Raw genomic sequence first — 18,610 nt, 5'->3', positions numbered from 1 at the left:
ATAGTCACAGAAGACAGATTTAAGTTGGTGAGTCTAATTGCTGCTTCAAATAAAGATTGGTTATAATCAAACTTTCGCTACTTGAGAGGGCTCCCATGAAAATCAATCTGTGGCGCAATTCGCAAAACGCCAGTTCAGTGGAACCTCCGAATCATGTTTTTCGACTCTGGTGCGGGAAGAGGACCTCTCAGTATTCCTTCAGTGCGTCGATACTCGCGAAGAACAGCAGCACTATTGCTCTTGTTTTGCTAAAACGGTTTTAAAAGTAAACCCTCCTATCTTGTCTGGACCAGTGTTGACTATCTGCAACTGTAATCCACACTGATGCTCGTGTTTCAACCCTACGTGGTCCTAGTAGTACCGACATTTAATGGCAACGCAGGACACTACTAACAGCGCAAATCAGGGCCGGCGCAAGCCCAAGTGCCGCCCCGTGCGAGCTGCTTAATTGCCCCCCCCCCCCCCCGCCCCCAATTTTTTTTTCTTTTACAAAACGTTTGTGGAATTTTATTTAAACAAATCTGTAGGAAATGTCAGCAATCAATCGCAATTTTTGTTTTTACTTTTCAGATCTACCTACGTTTCGGCCACTGAGTGGCCAGATTTTAATATGCGCTTGCATCTAAACCGTCATGTTGACAGTTACGTTCAGCATGACGGTATAGATGTAAACATAACTCAAGCATTGAGAATAGCCACACTGTGCCCGAAATCTATGTAGATCTGGAAAATAAAAACAAAAATTGCGACTGATTGGTGACATTCCCTACAGATTTGTACAAATCAGTCGCTGGGCACCAGCTCAAAAATGGAGTCAAACCTGATTGAAGAAATCTAGCTAATTTTAATGAGCCTGTTCAAATGTGTGTGAAATCTTGTGGGACTTAACTGCTAAGGTCATCAGTCCCTAAGCTTACACACTATTTAACCTAAATTATCCTAAGGACAAACACACACAAATATGCCCGAGGGAGGACTCGAACCTCCGCCGGGACCAGCCACACAGTCCATGACTGCAGCGCCTTAAGACCGCTCGGCGAATCCCGCGGGCATGAACTTACAGTTAACGTAAATAAACATTTTTCAATGGTTGTGAACAGATAATGTATTCAACGGAAAACAAAATATATTTACAATTTAACGATAATTTGGTTTGAACAATAATATTTACAATAACTATTTAATGTTGAACAAAATAAGAAACAACACAGTAAATAACCAAGACACTGATCATAATATAAAAATTTAAGAAAATACGAGACAAATCGAACCTTCCTGGCTTTTGCTTGTGCAAACTCTTTCACACGATCTGTGTAATTTGTCCTCTGGAAGCTCGTGCTCAATCGATATTGTTGCAAGATCATTCAAACGAGTTTGGCTCATCGTTGATCGGAGGTATGTATTTATCAATTTCAGTTTTGAGAAACTCCTCTCTCCACTCGCAACTGTCACTGGGAGTGTTAGGAGAATTCTCAGAGCAATAGTAACATTAGGGCAAAAATTATGTCTTCCTATAAACTTCAGAGCCTCTTTTGGACCTATTCCAGGTTTCGACAATGTTGAAAGCACTTTTAGTTCTTCCCTCAACTCCAGTGCATCAATGTCGCTTGACTCATGATCTTGCAAAATAACTGCAAGGTTTCTATACTTTGTGTCCAGGCTGTAAGGAGGTGCATTTTTCAGCTCGCCGATGTCGTAGAGAAAATCAAAATAATCACAATGAGATTTCAGTTGACTGACTCTCTCATCCGAAGATGTGGCTACTATATCTAATAGATAATAGTAGAACTCAATCTTGTAACGTTTTGTTGTGTCATCTATTGTCTTATCCCTTCCTTCATAGGTAAAGTGTATTGGCTTCCTACATCGTGGTAACGTTAGATCTTCTAGCTCTAATGCTGTAGCCAATTCTTTGGAATCCCTCAAGAAAGACACAAACTTTTCTTCTGTTCTGCAGGTCTCAAAATATGCTTTCGTTTTTTCAAGCATTTCCACGGCCTCAGAAACATTTATGTCAATGGTCTGGAGGGTCTTACTGACGACATTGATGTGGAGCAGAACGTCGTACCCGATTACCAGAGAAGTGAGAAAGGTGTAATTTTTTATTTGATTCGCAAGTGACATTGCTTCGTGAGCGGTCATGCCATCGAATTCTTCTGATATCTGAACCAGTGCATCATAAACGCCTCCAAATTGAAACCTCAGGGGAGTAAGTGCAGCGACTTTCCCACCTAGTATCGCTCAGTAGCTTCAGCGACAGGTTAGGCAGATACTTCTTCGAGACATCTCAACGTCGAACGGAGGACGAGAAGAAGTCATACAAGCTTTTTTCACTGTATAAAACATGGAAACAGCATATTTAGAAGACAAAGCGGCAGCGTTTACAACAAGATTCAATGAGTGACTGCTACACGGTACATAAAATGCTCTCTTGTTCATGTCTGAAATTCTTTTTTGGAGACCAGACTTCTTCCCTTTCATGTTTGCTCCATTGTCGTATCCTTGCGCTCTCATACTACACAATAGGATTTTTTATCTTCCAAGAACTTGAGTACGACCTTCGTCAAAGTGGAATTTGAAGTATTGGGCACTGGAAGAAATCCCAGAAAATACTCCCGAGCTCGGACATCGTATACCCCGTCGAGTCTTGTCTCCTGGACGAAACGTACCACAACTTTCATCTGCTCAACTTTTGAAATATCTTGTGTGTAGTCCAGAATTATACTGTAATGCTTTGCAGATTTCATCATTAATAGAATGTTGTTGGTTATAGATGATCCAATAAGATCAATTATTTCATTCTGTGTTTCTTTTCCAAGATAATGATTACCCTTGTTCTTACCTTGCTTTGTTCTGTGCAGGTGCTCCATCATTACAGTGTCGAACTTTTCGAATAATTCAACGAGTTTCAAGAAGTTTCCGTTATCAGGCTGAAAGAGTGTATCTGTGCTTCCTCTCAAAGGCAGACATTGCCGACCCAGGAAATGAATTATTGCTATTAAGCGCTCAAGAACATTTTTCCAATGTTCGCTTTCAGTATTCAGAAGCCTCTGATGATGGGCGTCGACAGTTCGTGACTTTTCAGTCCCTCGGAAAACACGATACACTTTTTATGTGAATTCAAATGCTCGGTAGACTTCCCGTGACTTTCGAGATACGAAGCAAGGTGCCGCCAGTCGCTTATACCGTTCTTTGCAATTTTTTCTGTAGATGACGAAAAAAGTTTGCAACAAAAGAAGAACACAGCGTCCTCGTTCTTTGAGTACACCAACCAATGTCTTATCCGCTTCTTCTAAATTCTTCAAAGAATTGCTGTAGTGCACAGGGCTGAAACGCCGATTGTCCGCGTTTTTAGGACATTCTTCAGCTTCCTTAATGCACTCGGGAGGACCTCGCATGACCAAAGTCGTTCGAATGCAGTCGATAATAATTTCCGGCCATCTTCCGGGATCTGAGTCAATTGTGTCTTCCAGTTTAGGCTCGCCTTCAATCCCTTCTCCGGTGGTGAGTCCCTCGGCTGATGTTCCTCCGGTATTTTCCGAATCGGGTCGCCTAATTTCAGTTCTGGCTGATGTTTCAATCTCGGAGCTTTCGTCACAAAGCAGGTCTTGAGTCCAGACGAGGTCTGTTTAACATGTTGTGGATGGTCCACCGTCAGCATTGCTACTGTATGCGGTGGTCACAGTACTGTGTTCGTCAACTTTCTGGTCATGTCCTGAAGATAAAGATGTAGCTGCATTAGCTCCACTAGTTTTTGTACTTTCAGGATCTATTTTTCCACCATCGCCACTGCTAGGTCGTTCTCTCTTTGGCTTGAAATATCGTTGTAATGCATCCTTTTGCTTCTTATCGTCATCTTCCTTCAGCGCCCGTCTTTTCCTATATTCACTGCCAGACAGTCTTTTTCTACCGTCGGTCCGTTTCGATCCAGCCTGTAAAGAACGATTACATTAAACTAACTGTTGATGTCAGTGTACTAACTTTATTTGCAACACACTTCGCTGACAATTTCCTGATATTCCACTGCACGTAAACTGAAAATTATATTACTGTAAGATACACTGTACAGGAGATGAAGTCATAAAAATTGAGCGGCGTGAAATTGAATTTCAGGCGGAATTTGACTACAGACGCAAGTGAAACGGTCAAAGAGTGGGGCGGAAGACAATGGAGAGAGGAAGAATAAGGAGATGGAGTAACATAATAATGCAATAAATATACACCCGTGCATCGACGAGTACTAATGCTAGTCGAAATACATTAACTCACTGCACTGCGGTTGTTCATTTCAAAGAACTGACACTCGACATCTGTTGTAATTTCCATGTGTCACTTCTTTCGTGTCTGATTGTGGAATAAGGGGTAACAAATTAGTCATCGTCGTATCACATCACTTTTCTTCGCTTTATTTTCATTCTAGCTATTGGGACGACGCGTGCTTATTTGCCGAGTTGCCAATTTTTGAAGTAACTGATCATAAGAAACATTTTCCTATTCTGCAATCTTGAAGGAGAAAAATTCTAACTTATGAGTAACGTGCATGCGCAATACTAATTGTACGTTATATGAAAAGCACTTAACTATTACATCCCAAGTTGCATCAATTCGGACGCACCAATTCTTCTGTTCTTACGAAACGCAATGAAAGTGGTTCTGACCAATCCTGACTCCCTCGGCCAACTACCGAAATGAATTCTGTAGTTTTTGTTGTAGAGAACGCAACAATACCTATTGCCTCGAAAGGCGAAGTGGTGACGTGGCAGTACCAGGAACAAGGTCACGTGATGAGGTACACCGAGGCTACGGTTAAACTAGTGCCCAAGAAGAAGAAACAAGAAGCTCACAGTAAGTATGTGACCGATCATATGGATAAATGTATTATCAGGCAGCAATTTCTATGGCATTACGAACAATAGAAAGAAATATGAACTTTTCTAAAACCGCGCAACTTTTGTCAAAAAGAAATGAGCTTCAGAGCTATCAAGGAAACCCTTAGAAGCAATGTTCTGTCTATGGGTTTTCGTTTCAGAAGGCGTCAAAATTAACGTTTTGCGTTGTGCGGACGAGAGGTCATTGTTGCTTAAGTACCATACTTTCTCAGGTTTCCATCAGAATCAAAGCGACCAGTAGTTTACTAAGATGAAACATGGATTTACATGCATTATGCAGCAAATAAATGTTGGCAAAATGATAGTGTGCGATTAGTATTGTGAAACAAAAGTGCCGGTCAGAGTTTAATTGTTGCTCATGCAGGGGGAGACAGGTGTTTCATGGCTCAAAAACCAAAACGTCCGACTATCACTCAGAAACGGATAGCAAAAATTTTCAAAAATACGTCGAAACCCAACTTATGCCAGGCTTATTAGCAATGTCTTTATCCCTTGTAATTACTCGCAGCGTATTTACCTATTCAGAATACTTCTATCAATTGTAGGTGTTGGACATGTAATGTTCAATCATTTTTTCCCCCATAATGCGGGAAGAATAAAACACTCGGAAACTGCCATTGAAGGGCTTAGCAAAATTGCTTAAGGCTTAAGATGTAACCGCAGTATCGAACACTGCATTCGAATTTCCAAATTAGATTTCGTCTTCTGCAAAATTAGTTGTGAGTAAATGCACGGAGCGTAACAGGCTGGCAGCGCTCACTCATAAGAATACTGGCGAGTACGGCTGTACGCCTGACTGCTTCCCCCTCCCTGTTCCTCCGGTGTAAACACGACGGTGCTGCCACAGTGGCGAGGAAGAAATTAGTCCTCCTCCCTCCCCTTGTTCAACAGGCAGGTAGTCGAGGCGCCATGCCACAGTTCCCGAAGCCGCTCCCTCCGAGGTTTGGTTTCGAATCCCCTCTTGGGCATAAATGTTGAGTTTGTCCCAAAAAAAAAAAAAAAAAAAAAAAGGAGGGGGGCGGCAAATCTGCCGCCCCTGGTAAAGTGCCGCCCCATGCGGCCGCACGTTTCGCACGTGCCTTGCGCCGACCCTGGTGCAAATCCGTCAGAACACAGTCTCAACATCATTCCTATAGAACTGGGCATCCTTACAGTAAGTAGCTTTCCGTCTCCACTGGCTCAATTAGCGAATGTTTAACTATAGCCACCCTGTACATTGCCGTCAACAAGATGGCAGTGCCGCATAGATTCGCCTGGAAGGGATTTATAATTCTCATAGAGAGATCAATGGGGCTGCACAGCTCATTGCCACGAGTATACAGAGCGAACGATCTCTGAGATTTCAGTTAAGTACTCGTACTCCAGACCTATGCTCTCCCTATCAATTTCGTCCGTCTCGTTGCTTCCTTCCTCTCCCGTCGTCCCTCCTATGTCACTATCCACAATTCCAACTCCTGTACCTTCTATCCCTCTGCTGGCGTGCCCCTCTCCTCTATGTCCTGTACACTGCTGATATGCCCACACCTCCCCCGCCTGTTCATCTCCTCCAATTTGCTGATGACACCGTCTTCCTAGCCCTTTATCCTACCCTTCAATGGACCCAACGTACCCCCCCCCCCCCCCCCCCAAGCCCACCTTGACCAGTTCACCACTTGGTGCAGCCAGTGGTTCCTTTTGTATCAACCCCTCCAAGACCCAAGCCATCATCATAGGCAACACCAGCTGCTCCTTCGTCTCCACGATTTCTGCCTAACCATTTATGGCCATCCTATCCACATCACTCCTACCCCCAAATACCCTGGCCTCACCCTCGACCGGCACCTCACCTTGATTCCCCATCTCCTTACAATCCAACACAAAGCGCACAACAGACTCCGCCTCCTGAAACTTCTGTCCAGCTGGACTGGCGGACTGCATCCTTCCACCATCCTTCACACCTACAAATCCTTGATCCACCCCATCCTTTGTTATGCCAGCGTTGGTTGCATTTCCACCCCTACCAGGTTCTATAACGCCCTCCAAATCCTCGAGCACCATGCACTCTGTCTCGCCTTCCGTATCTGCCTTCCGTCCCCCACACGCATCCTCTACGACCTCATCCCCTTCCCCACCTACTCCTTTTCCTTGAACACATCCACACCCTGTATGTTGCCCGCAGACTCGATCCCCCCCCCCCCCCACCCCCTGGTGTCCACCTTCAGAGAACAATGGTATATTGAAACTTCCTGGTAGATTAAAACTGTCTGCCACATCACGATACGAGCCCTGTATCCTGCCTAACGTGACAATGCCCTTACCGCCTGAACTAGCCAGCCGTGGCTCACGACCCGCCTTCACAGCTTTACTTCTGCCAGTACTTTTCTCCTACCTTCCAAACCTCACAGATTTCTCGTATACCTTGCTGGACTCGCAGTCTGGAAGAAAGGCAATAGTACCAGCGTGGCACACAGTTTTAATATGCCAGAAAGTTTCAAAACAGTGTACACTCTGCTGCAGAGTGAAAATTTATTCCGGAAATAATAGCAGAACATACGGCAGAATATAATATTCATGTATTTGTGGTAGAAACATAAATATAATCTATTCTTTATTAACTAGCTTCATAATAAACTCCAAATCTAGGAATACATTCCGGTATGTATTTCAAGTGAGAAATTCCGTATATGTATAACCACAGTACGCTCTGAGACAATCACGTAAAGAGAAACGGAATATGTAATAAATATGTGGTGCTAGCGTCTCGTCAGTAGAAGACGACGAACTGAATCCTCCAAGCTGCCGAGGTTGCACGTTTGCCAACACATTAATTGTCTAGTCACGTTAATGTGACCATCTGTCAAAAGCCTGAGTAAACTCCTTTTGCGGCGCGGACGGCTGCGAGACGTACAGCAAGAGAATGAGTGAGGTTCTGAAAAATCTCCAAATCTCTTTTTTCTCAGGAAAAATTGCTGGTGAAAGCAGCATGATACTTCTGTTGCACCCGTTATGAGAAATTCATTTCAGACAACTTATTTAATCAAAGCTGCTTCATGGTTATATTGATCAAATTCTGAGATTTTTAGAGTTTCATACAGATATTCATAAAACTTAACGATTATTATAATTCATAACATTTATGTTAATGAAAAAGAAATTAGGGTATACCTTCAATAGCTATATACTCTAATGTGAGTTGTTACCCTATACTTGTAAATGTGTTTGTGTAGTCTTACCACTCTTTTGATCATGGTTGCGGAAGGATCTTCGGCGTTGGTACGGCGTATCGCCCCAGGCGGTCAGATGTCTGAAAATAAAATGTCCAGTTATATTCAAAGCTGCTAACTAAATAGTAAATATAAATGTCTGGTTTGTGTTCGCGCATGCTAGAAAAGGGAATATACAGGGTATCCCAGGAGGAATTGTTCAGTATTCAGAGGTACGACGGGGAGAATCATTCGATGCAAAAATGCCTAGTAAACACGGGTTTTTAAGAGCTATGAGCACTTGTAGACCAGAACACATGCTTTTCACAGTAGCGAAGAGGAAAAAGTGATCATACGTCTTAAGAAGTGCACTTTAGAGACCAAGTCAACGGGACATTTTTTTCTTGTTTGGTCCATACCACAACCTGTCAAAATATGGAAAGTAAAGAGCTTACAGTAGAAGAGATTTGTTTCACAACATCGAAGATGAAGACGTGTTCATGGCATGTATTTGAGAGGCCATGTTTACTAGAGTTCTTTGCTTCGAATGATTGTTCCTCTCATATCCCTGAATACTGGGACACCCTAAATTTAGTATCGAATTCCTTATATTGGCGAAGGAAGGATGGAAAATTAAGGTTTAACATACGGGGCTATTACAAATGATTGAAGCGATTTCATAAATTCACTGTAGCTCCATTCATTGACATATGGTCACGACACACTACAGATACGTAGAAAAACTCATAAAGTTTTGTTCGGCCGAAGCCGCACTTCAGGTTTCTGCCGCCAGAGCGCTCGAGAGCGCAGTGAGACAAAATGGCGACAGGAGCCGAGAAAGCGTATGTCGTGCTTGAAATGCACTCACATCAGTCAGTCATAACAGTGCAACGACACTTCAGGGCCGGCCGTGGTGGCCAAGCGGTTAAAGGCGCTACAGTCTGGAACCGCGCGACCGCTACGGTCGCAGGCTCGAATCCTGCCTCGGGCATGGATGTGTGTGATGTCCTTAGGTTAGTTAGGTTTAAGTAGTTCTAAGTTCTAGGGGACTGATGACCTTAGAAGTTAAGTCCCATAGTGCTCAGAGCCATTTGAACCATTTGAACACTTCAGGACGAAGTTCAACAAAGATCCACCAACTGCTAACTCCATTCGGCGATGGTATGCGCAGTTTAAAGCTTCTGGATGCCTCTGTAAGGGGAAATCAACGGGTCGGCCTGCAGTGAGCGAAGAAACGGTTGAACGCGTGCGGGCAAGTTTCACGCGTAGCCCGCAGAAGTCGACGAATAAAGCAAGCAGGGAGCTAAACGTACCACAGCCGACGGTTTGGAAAATCTTACGGAAAAGGCTAAAGCAGAAGCCTTACCGTTTACAATTGCTACAAGCCCTGACACCCGATGAAAAAGTCAAACGCTTTGAATTTTCGGCGCGGTTGCAACAGCTCATGGAAGAGGATGCGTTCAGTGCGAAACTTGTTTTCAGTGATGAAGCAACATTTTTTCTTAATGGTGAAGTGAACAGACACAATGTGCGAATCTGGGCGGTAGAGAATCCTCACGCATTCGTGCAGCAAATTCGCAATTCACCAAAAGTTAACGTGTTTTGTGCAATCTCACGGTTTAAAGTTTACGTCCCCTTTTTCTTCTGCGAAAAAAACGTTACAGGACACGTGTATCTGGACATGCTGGAAAATTGGCTCATGCCACAACTGGAGACCGACCGCGCCGACTTCATCTTTCAACAGGATGGTGCTCCACCGCACTTCCATCGTGATGTTCGGCATTTCTTAAACAGGAGATTGGAAAACCGATGGATCGGTCGTGGCGGAGATCATGATCAGCAATTCATGTCATGGCCTCCACGCTCTCCCGACTTAACCCCATGCGATTTCTTTCTGTGGGGTTATGTGAAAGATTCAGTGTTTAAACCTCCTCTACCAAGAAACGTGCCAGAACTGCGAGCTCGCATCAACGATGCTTTCGAACTCATTGATGGGGACATGCTGCGCCGAGTGTGGGAGGAACTTGATTATCGACTTGATGTCTGCCGAATCACTAAAGGGGCACATATCGAACATTTGTGAATGCCTAAAAAAACTTTTTGAGTTTTTGTATGTGTGTGCAAAGCATCGTGAAAATATCTCAAATAATAAAGTTATTGTAGAGCTGTGAAATCGCTTCAATCATTTGTAATAACCCTGTACATTCAACATCATGGTTATTATGAACTAAGCATTTGAGCAATTTGGAGGAGTGCTGGATAAGGGATCGGCCACGGTGACGCCAGCAGACCCAGTCAGGGCGGCAAAAAGCGAATAACCTTAATACGGATGCTCCAGTGCGAACTTGAACATTGTTTCTCACTATGTGAATGTGATTCATTTACAGCTGTAGTATCTCATTATATGAATCTGGTTCCTTTACGGCTGTAGGTTCTCATTCTGTGCTCAGACCTACAAATGTCGACGTCTGTACCCAAATGAACACCAAATGAACGAAAATTAGGGTTACCTTATAGAGTGCTTATCGAAAAGAGAGATTGTGAGTGAACTGGGATAGTGTAGCAGTATGGTAAAATGACTACCTGTCCACACTGTACTGCATCAGTACGGGATAGGATCAGTGCTGTACTTAATATGACTTCCATCTAATTCCTGTTACAAATTGTGGAATACGTTTGTTGTGTGGAGTAGCCGATTCATATACCAGTTTTCGGCTACTAGTAGCCAAGGGATCTCAAGCTCTTCATGCAGTACGCGTTTCGTTTTTACTAACATTACACAATGGGTGATCAGCTCTCGACCCCCGGCAGTTCTTACCTAGGGCTTATGTTCACTGGTGATCTCCTCCCACCCCTCCTGATACACACAACTGATTGCCACTGTGTGGTTTTTATCGCTACGGAATAAAAAAAAATTTGAACAGTTTCTTCACTTCAGAGTTTATTTATGTGGGGTCTTCATTTGTGCAGTTTAACCACCGCACTATTCACAAAAAGAAATCAACGGAAGAAATCTCAAACGACAAAAAGATATGTACAGTTACAAGGACAGAAAATACATCTATCAATAAAGTCAATATTAGTTTCTTGACACGTGCAAATGTTTAGAATGTTCTCAATGAAATATATTGAAAGTTGAAATTTATTTATATTCTGTCCAAAAGTTATCTCACTGTAATGTTAGTAACAGCATCGTCTAATAAAATCAGATTTACTTACAGCAGTAGTGAGATCGAGGCACTAAGTCTTTATTTAGAATTTTTTTTTCAGCATTCCTACAGCTGAATATTAAAGAGTAAGGCTGTCAGCTAACACACTCTGAATAAATTGGACTCATGTAACTTGTGTGGAGCATTAAAAACTAAGGACTCACAAAAAACGATATCGTGACGTACAAGTTTTCTACCGCACAATTTTATTTCAGTGACTGTTATGCAGTCATTTTCAGCTGTTAAGTGTTCCTTAATATTTTTGCCGTATGCCATTGTATGTTTACATACTTCGATATGGCACAAATGGCTCTGAGCACTATGTGACTTAACTTCTGAGGTCATTAGTCGCCTAGAACTTAGAACTAATTAAACCTAACTAACCTAAGGACATCACACACATCCATGCCCGAGGCAGGATTCGAACCTGCGACCGTAGCGGTCTCTCGGTTCCAGACTGTAGTGCCTAGAACCGCACGGCCACTCCGGCCGGCTATACTTCGATATGCACGTTGGTTAAAAGAGGAAAAAGCCAAAGGTAATTTACATAAAGATGATAATAAAAGATTGCTAGCAGAGTTCTAATTCAAATGGTAAATTCACTCAAACCCTCAAATATATTTCACGTTTAAAGTGTATTAGCCAGCAGCTTCACAATTCTTTACTTGAGTCCATTTGTCAATACAATGCCCTTTTCGTCGTATTACAAGACTGATGTTATGCACAGTTGCAATGTAGTATTCCCCGAAGGTGTTTAATTCTGAAAGGCGTAGTTTATTTGTTTCGTGCTAGGCCCATTCTTCGTGCCTTTAAGCAGTGTTTTATTGATATCCGCTTCCCAATTCCATGAGTGCTGCTATTGTTGATTTGTACTATCCTCCCCCTGCCTTTCCCCATCCCTTTCATTCAAGAAGCCCCAGACAGACACCCGTTTTCTAATATACCGCCACTCCAACGATATTGAGACGGACTGAGAGTGTGGCGGAGTTCGTACTTTGTATGGCTCAGATTTCGCTCGTCGGGATCACGGCAGACAGTTCACGTACGACAACTGCCTGACTTTCCTTACCAAGTCTTTGATTTTGGAACTCAGTTGGAGTGTATATTGTTGAGTATGGTCATTTTGGCTTTCGTTCATCCGCAATGATTCGGAATCGCATTACTTACAGTCGTAACGTTCGTTCTCTACTGCGGTTTCGGCTATAGACTTCAAGAATCGACGCTGGTTTCCACACGATGCGTCGCCAGCCTCAATGAGGTGGTTATAATAAGTCTTTTCACTTTTAAAATGTGTCTCTCCTACCACAGTAAATCAGCGATTGTCAGATCCCTTCTTCTTAAACACCTAAAGTAACAACGTCTGATGAAACCCTTTCAAGGGCATGAAAGGCATGGAACTTTAGGCAGAAAGGAGACATTTAAAAAATGTTCCGTCACTAGATACATCTCGGAGACTAGAAATAGCCATAATTAGTGATTTTTAGTGAAGACCCAGACCTAAAACCTCATGGATCGCCTGATCTATTCTATCATAATAACAGCCGCCTTCACTCCAAGTCAGTACACTATTACAGGATTGCTGTTTACATCTCCCAGCTTCTTTCGTTGTCTGTTTCATGGCGCGACTGCTTTTTTTTGTCAGTTTATCTACAGGCACAAAACTACAAACTACTACGCCTAGTGAATCGAAGTACCTCCAGTCACTCTGTATTTGGGAACAAATGACAATATTGCGTTACACCAAAATCCAGTAAGGTGGAACAATAAAACACAGCAAGCGTCTGGAAAAAGGCACATGTCATTCCCATTTCAAGCAAGGTGATATGACAGATACGCGTAGCAGTAGGACTACATAGCTGACTTGAAACTATTGTATAACTATGGACCAGTTTTACGCTCGTATATTCTTGGGAGGTCTTAATTCTCTTCATTGGGGACAGACATGAAATATGCAAACAAAGACCTTGTAAAACTCAGTTAGCTCTTTCTGTCAATGATATGCAGAAGACAGTGCACAGTGGCGCCCAAGTAGATGCCTCGTTCCTTGATGTCAAGAGGGCCGGCCGCGGTGGTCTAGCGGTTCTAGGCGCTCAGTCTGGAGCCGCGCGGCTGCTACGGTCGCAGGTTCGAATCCTGCCTCGGGCATGGATGTGTGTGATGTCCTTAGGTTAGTTAGGTTTAAGTAGTTCTAAGTTCTACGGGACTGATGACCATAGATGTTAAGTCCCATAGTGCTCAGAGCCATTTGAACCATTTTTTTTTTTATGTCAAGAGGGCATTCTACATAGTTCCGCAAGCCTCCTAGTGAACAAATTAAGAGCTTAGTGAGGATCGAAGCGGATTTTTGACTGGACGGAGGATTCCTATCAAAGAGTCAGCACGGTATGCTTAATGGGGGTGAAATCGACAAATGTGAAGGTAATTCCCGACGTACACCAACTGAGTGCTATAGTGTGGTTACTAGCACGACATACATGTCACCAGTAATACCTGACATTTTCGGGAATGGAGAGAAACGATATTATAGACTGATTAATTTTTAAATTCATTACATTTTTAAATTGTCTAGATAGCAAATAACATTCAATCTGAAAATTTGATAACTATTTTCGGTTGTTCAAGCAACCATCTTCAGGTCAATCATGGTAAAGTTTATATTAGTGTGTAGAATACGGATGGACCGCATCGTCTGAATAACTTGGTGCAAGGTCATTTAAGAGAAAATTTCAGTAAAATTCTGGCATTACCAACCAAATAAAACGCTGATCTTGAACCATGCTTCATAAACTTGCAGTCAAGTATAAAACACTTACTCTCGTCACTAAATTTTACAGACGATGTGGTCCATCAGTATTCTATACACTGATATACTTTACCATGATTGATCTGAAGATGGTTGTATGAACAACCGAAATTGGTTATCAGAATTTAATATTGTATATTCTTTGCAACCTACTTATTTTTTAAATCTATAATGAATTTTTTAAATTTTAAAAGAATACATAAATGTTTATTGAAGGCATTTTAATTCCGTCTTTGCAACTATATGAAATTGCCTGTTTTTGTCACCAAACGAATTCCATTTTATTGAAATAAAACATCGTCAGTGGTCTGTAATGAAGGATATTTACAAACTGCCTTTCCTAGATCGAGAAACTGTTCTCTAAAAAAGATGATTTTGCTTACGATATTTCATGTCTTGTTTTCGCTCACATCAAGAAATGCCGTCTCTTGCACGTTTTTGAGTTATTCCTTCTTTTGGCACGGTTGATTTTGGCCGAATCCCATACTGCTTTGCTGAACTATACATTTCTCGGCGGGAAACGCACCACAATATAACAGCACTAGTGGCTATTTGTATGTTTCTGGTTACATATGCTTCGAATGTTTTGTGTAGTGTTATCAACTTTACTGCTACTTTTTTCTTTGATCTAGAAATATACTCTTTCTCTATGATTTGCTGGCTAACGTGGGAAGATCCGTAGGGCTGCTCGTGGTGGATGCTGTTGTATACGAGTATGTTACAACGGCAGAAATAGTAATGAAACGCGGGAAGCCTTACATATGATCGACGCTTGGTGCACGGTTTGGCACTTGCTCTAAACAGGTCTATTGCACGTAAACAGATGGAGGAACTCATTATTACCTGACTGACGGCGAATCACAAGGACGAGGAGGAGGAGGAGATTAGAAGTTAGCCGGCCGAAGTGGCCGTGCGGTTAAAGGCGCTGCAGTCTGGAACCGCAAGACCGCTACGGTCGCAGGTTCGAATCCTGCCTTGGGCATGGATGTTTGTGATGTCCTTAGGTTAGTTAGGTTTAACTAGTTCTAAGTTCTAGGGGACTAATGACCTCAGCAGTTGAGTCCCATAGTGCTCAGAGCCATTTTTGAGATTAGAAGTTAACGTCCCGTCGACGACGAGGTCATTAGAGACGGAGCACAAGTTCGTTCAAAAAAAGGTTCAAATGGCTCTGGGCACTATGGGACTTAACATCTGAGGTCATCAGTCTCCTAGAACTTAGAACTACTTAAACCTAATTTACCTAAGGACATCACACACATCCATGCCCAAGGTAGGATTCGATCCTGCGACCGTAGAAGTCGCGCGGTTCCGGACTGAAGCGCCTAGAACCGCTTGGCCACCGCAGCTGGCTCACAAGTTCGTATTAGGGAAGGACAGAGAAGGAAACTGGCCGCGCCGTTTCAAAGAAACCATCTTGAGATTTGCATTACGCGATTTAGGGAAGTCACGGAGATCTAAATGTGGATGGTCGGACGTGGGTCTGAACCGTCGTCCTCCCGAATGCAAGTCCAGTGTGCTAACCACTGTGACACACCGCTCGCTGCGGATCACTGGAAACAGTCACAAATCATAGTACCCAGGAGTATGTGTTTTACACGATTTAAAGGTGACTGATAAGGGGGGTGTACGCCAGTTTGAGATTCATTGGAAGGAACGTAAAGAATTGTAACTTGTATACGAAAGAGGCTGCTACGAGACCCTCGCTGAAGCAAATCTTGAGTATTGTACGTGTGGGACCGTTACCAGATGTGATCAACGGAGAAAACAGACAACATCCAAAGAAGAGCATCATGTGCCACTACGTTGTCGTTTAGTAAGCGAGAGAGCGTCACAGGGAGCTCATCCAATTCTAGTGGCGACGTTTTCAACAAAAAAGGTGTCTTGTGACACTGAGAGGTTTACTGTTAAAATTCCGAGAAATCGCGTTTAAAGAAAAGCCAAGTAACATATTATTTCCGCCCACTTATATCTCACGAAATGAACATTTTGGTAAAATCAGAGAAATTCGAGCTCAGTCGCGAACGGAACACGAAAGGGAGTAATTGATTGCGGTTTCCGAAGTTTCCACCGCTACACACCGTCCAGTGGCTTTCGGAGTATTGATGTAGATGTCGATGTATATGTATTTAGAGTCAATCAGTGGCGTGATTATTGCTGGCGTGGGTAACTTCGTATTCACGGTAGTGTGAAGCAAATTGCTGCATTAGAACTAGGAGGCGGAGGCTGTGCGCCTACAGCTGCCGCTCACCATTTCCTAGCACACAGTCGTGCTGGAGCGTGTCCGTTTCATCATGCCCCATACATATTAAACGTGTAACGTAATCGGTGTATTAGCACGCTAAAACAAATATTGTACGTTGTTATCCGTTAAGAGAGGACACACTGTTGCTGATGCACCCCTCTTCAGAAATTAAGGATTCGATTCGAAACCATACTTTTAAATTTATAAAATTAGGTACCACGACTTCTATCTCGTGTATTTTACATAGAACTGAATACACGTTACGGGTGTACAGCATACTATGAGAACAAGGAAATCAAGTCCGTTTCTTTATTTTTAGAGAAAATAATATATTACTGACCTGAATTCCGAAAGACTCGCTCAAACAAAGGAACAAGCGCTCGCAAAGGATATAATAATCCATAAAACAACAACCCAAGGCTCACGTTGAGGCTGTATAGGGTAGTAAGAAACAGTCTGACAAGCTCGTAAGGTTGTGGCAGGGTAGGTTGTACTGAGAAATAATTGTTAAGAAAAGAATTCGGTACGTTGTGCCGTATCCGAGTTAATTATCATTGATGTTATCCAATCAGGTCGTTACGCCCGCAGATTTAAGCGGCCCGCCAGATACGCTTAAGTGTTAATTGTTCTGATAGCATAGATAATAGCACACGAGACTGCTCACCATTTGGCTCGGGTTCGATCTTTGCCACTACCCCATTTCGAATTTTTGTATCGCTCTCTTTTTCGGCTTTAGGAAACCAAACGAACACGTTTGGCAACACCATGACTAGTCGGCCGCTTGAATTTGCGCCTCAACGACCTCATTGGCTAACTTCAACGCTAATTAACGCGAAAGCGGCGCAACATATCGATTTTTTTCATAACATTTATTTATCAGCACAACCTACCCTGCGACACCCATACAAGCTCTTCAGACTGCTTCTGATCACTCTTTATATATTTGTCGGGCGTCTGAAGACTTTTTGCCATACAGAGCATCTCATTCCTCAACCATCGGTAAATACAGCTCTTACGAAAGAAAGGTTTGGTACCCCAAGACAAATAGTTCCTCAGTAATGCGAATGGTTTCCTTCATTTTGTGTCAGGTAATTTTGCGTAGGGCTGAGGCACTTTCCAGGTTCTAGTTGGACATTTACGCACATGTATGTTAATTTGGGTATTATTTATTCATTTCTTCAGCAGTACAGCAGGAGGCACTACTAAGCTTAACGGAAGAAATACTAGTCTCTCACTTAAAACAGCACAATTGTCACTCTGGAGCGCTGTACATGGTGCAGAACTGGTAATAGGCGGTCATGTAATCTTCCACTGCTGACGAAAGTCGTGTCAGTGAAGTGGTGTACTGTCGTGTGTATGTGACAGTCGGTTGTATGTACTCAGTGCAATAAGATGGTTCGACGTGCAGACGTGACAGAATGGCAGAAAGGAGCTATCTTATTTAGATGTGCCCATGGCACACCATGAATGAAGTTGCCTGATTTGTTAGAGTATGAATGGTGCCTGTCCAACGTATCTACCACGAAAGGTATACCATCCGGAGGGAACTATGCATATTATTGGAATCGAGTATCTCGCAAAAGACCAGTGTTTGTGTCCGAAAGGACAGACATCACATACATTTATAATTAAGGCGAGAACTGCTAATGATCTCTTCAGTGAGGATGCACAAAAGGCTCGAACTCTCACGGGAATCGGCGAAATGCCGCGAATAGCGAGGATAATGGGCAAGGGCACTACATTCGTAGTTGTGGATAAGTTGAGAATTTAGGACCGACGGGAGGCGTGTTAGAATAGTCAAAAAAATGGTTCAAATGGCTCTGAGCACTATGGGACTTAACTGCTGTGGTCATCAGTCCCCTAGAACTTAGAACTACTTAAACCTAACTAACCTAAGGACATCACACACATCCATGCCCGAGGCAGGATTCGAACCTGCGACCGTAGCGGTCACGCGGTTCCAGACTGAAGCGCCTAGAACCGCACGGACACTTCGGCCGGCGTTAGAATAGTCCGTGGAGTTGCGATGAGCACTGCGTCCAGATGGCATACTGATCAGAGCATGTGCCTAGAGAGCAGGAGACCCGGGTTCGAATCCCGAGCCGGCCAGTGTGGCCGAGCGGTTCTAGGCGGTACAGTCTGGAACCGCGCGACCGCTACGGTCGCAGGTTCGAATCCTGCTTCGGGCATGGATGTGTGTGATGGCCTTAGGTTAGTTAGGTTTAAGTAGTTCTAAGTTCTAGGGGACTGATGACCTCAGAAGTTAAGTCCCATAGTACTCAGAG

General features: G+C 43.2%; 1 protein-coding gene across 6 annotated transcripts in view; it reads right to left on the bottom strand.

The window, feature by feature from the left end:
* LOC126248622 (protein O-linked-mannose beta-1,2-N-acetylglucosaminyltransferase 1-like) overlaps window positions 1–18,610 on the bottom strand; it is a 2,277,756-nt gene that overhangs the window by 98,579 nt on the left and 2,160,567 nt on the right. For all 6 annotated transcript variants that reach the window (XM_049949790.1, XM_049949788.1, XM_049949787.1 and 3 more), the window contains one exon: window positions 8,102–8,172. The gene's annotated coding sequence lies outside the window, so the exon portion shown is untranslated. The remainder of the gene's footprint in view (window positions 1–8,101; window positions 8,173–18,610) is intronic.

This window comes from Schistocerca nitens, chromosome 3, assembly GCF_023898315.1.
Source record: "Schistocerca nitens isolate TAMUIC-IGC-003100 chromosome 3, iqSchNite1.1, whole genome shotgun sequence".
Taxonomy (NCBI): domain Eukaryota; kingdom Metazoa; phylum Arthropoda; class Insecta; order Orthoptera; family Acrididae; genus Schistocerca; species Schistocerca nitens.
Note: the sequence above shows the minus strand (reverse complement) of the source record. Positions and strands in the feature narration are given on the sequence as shown.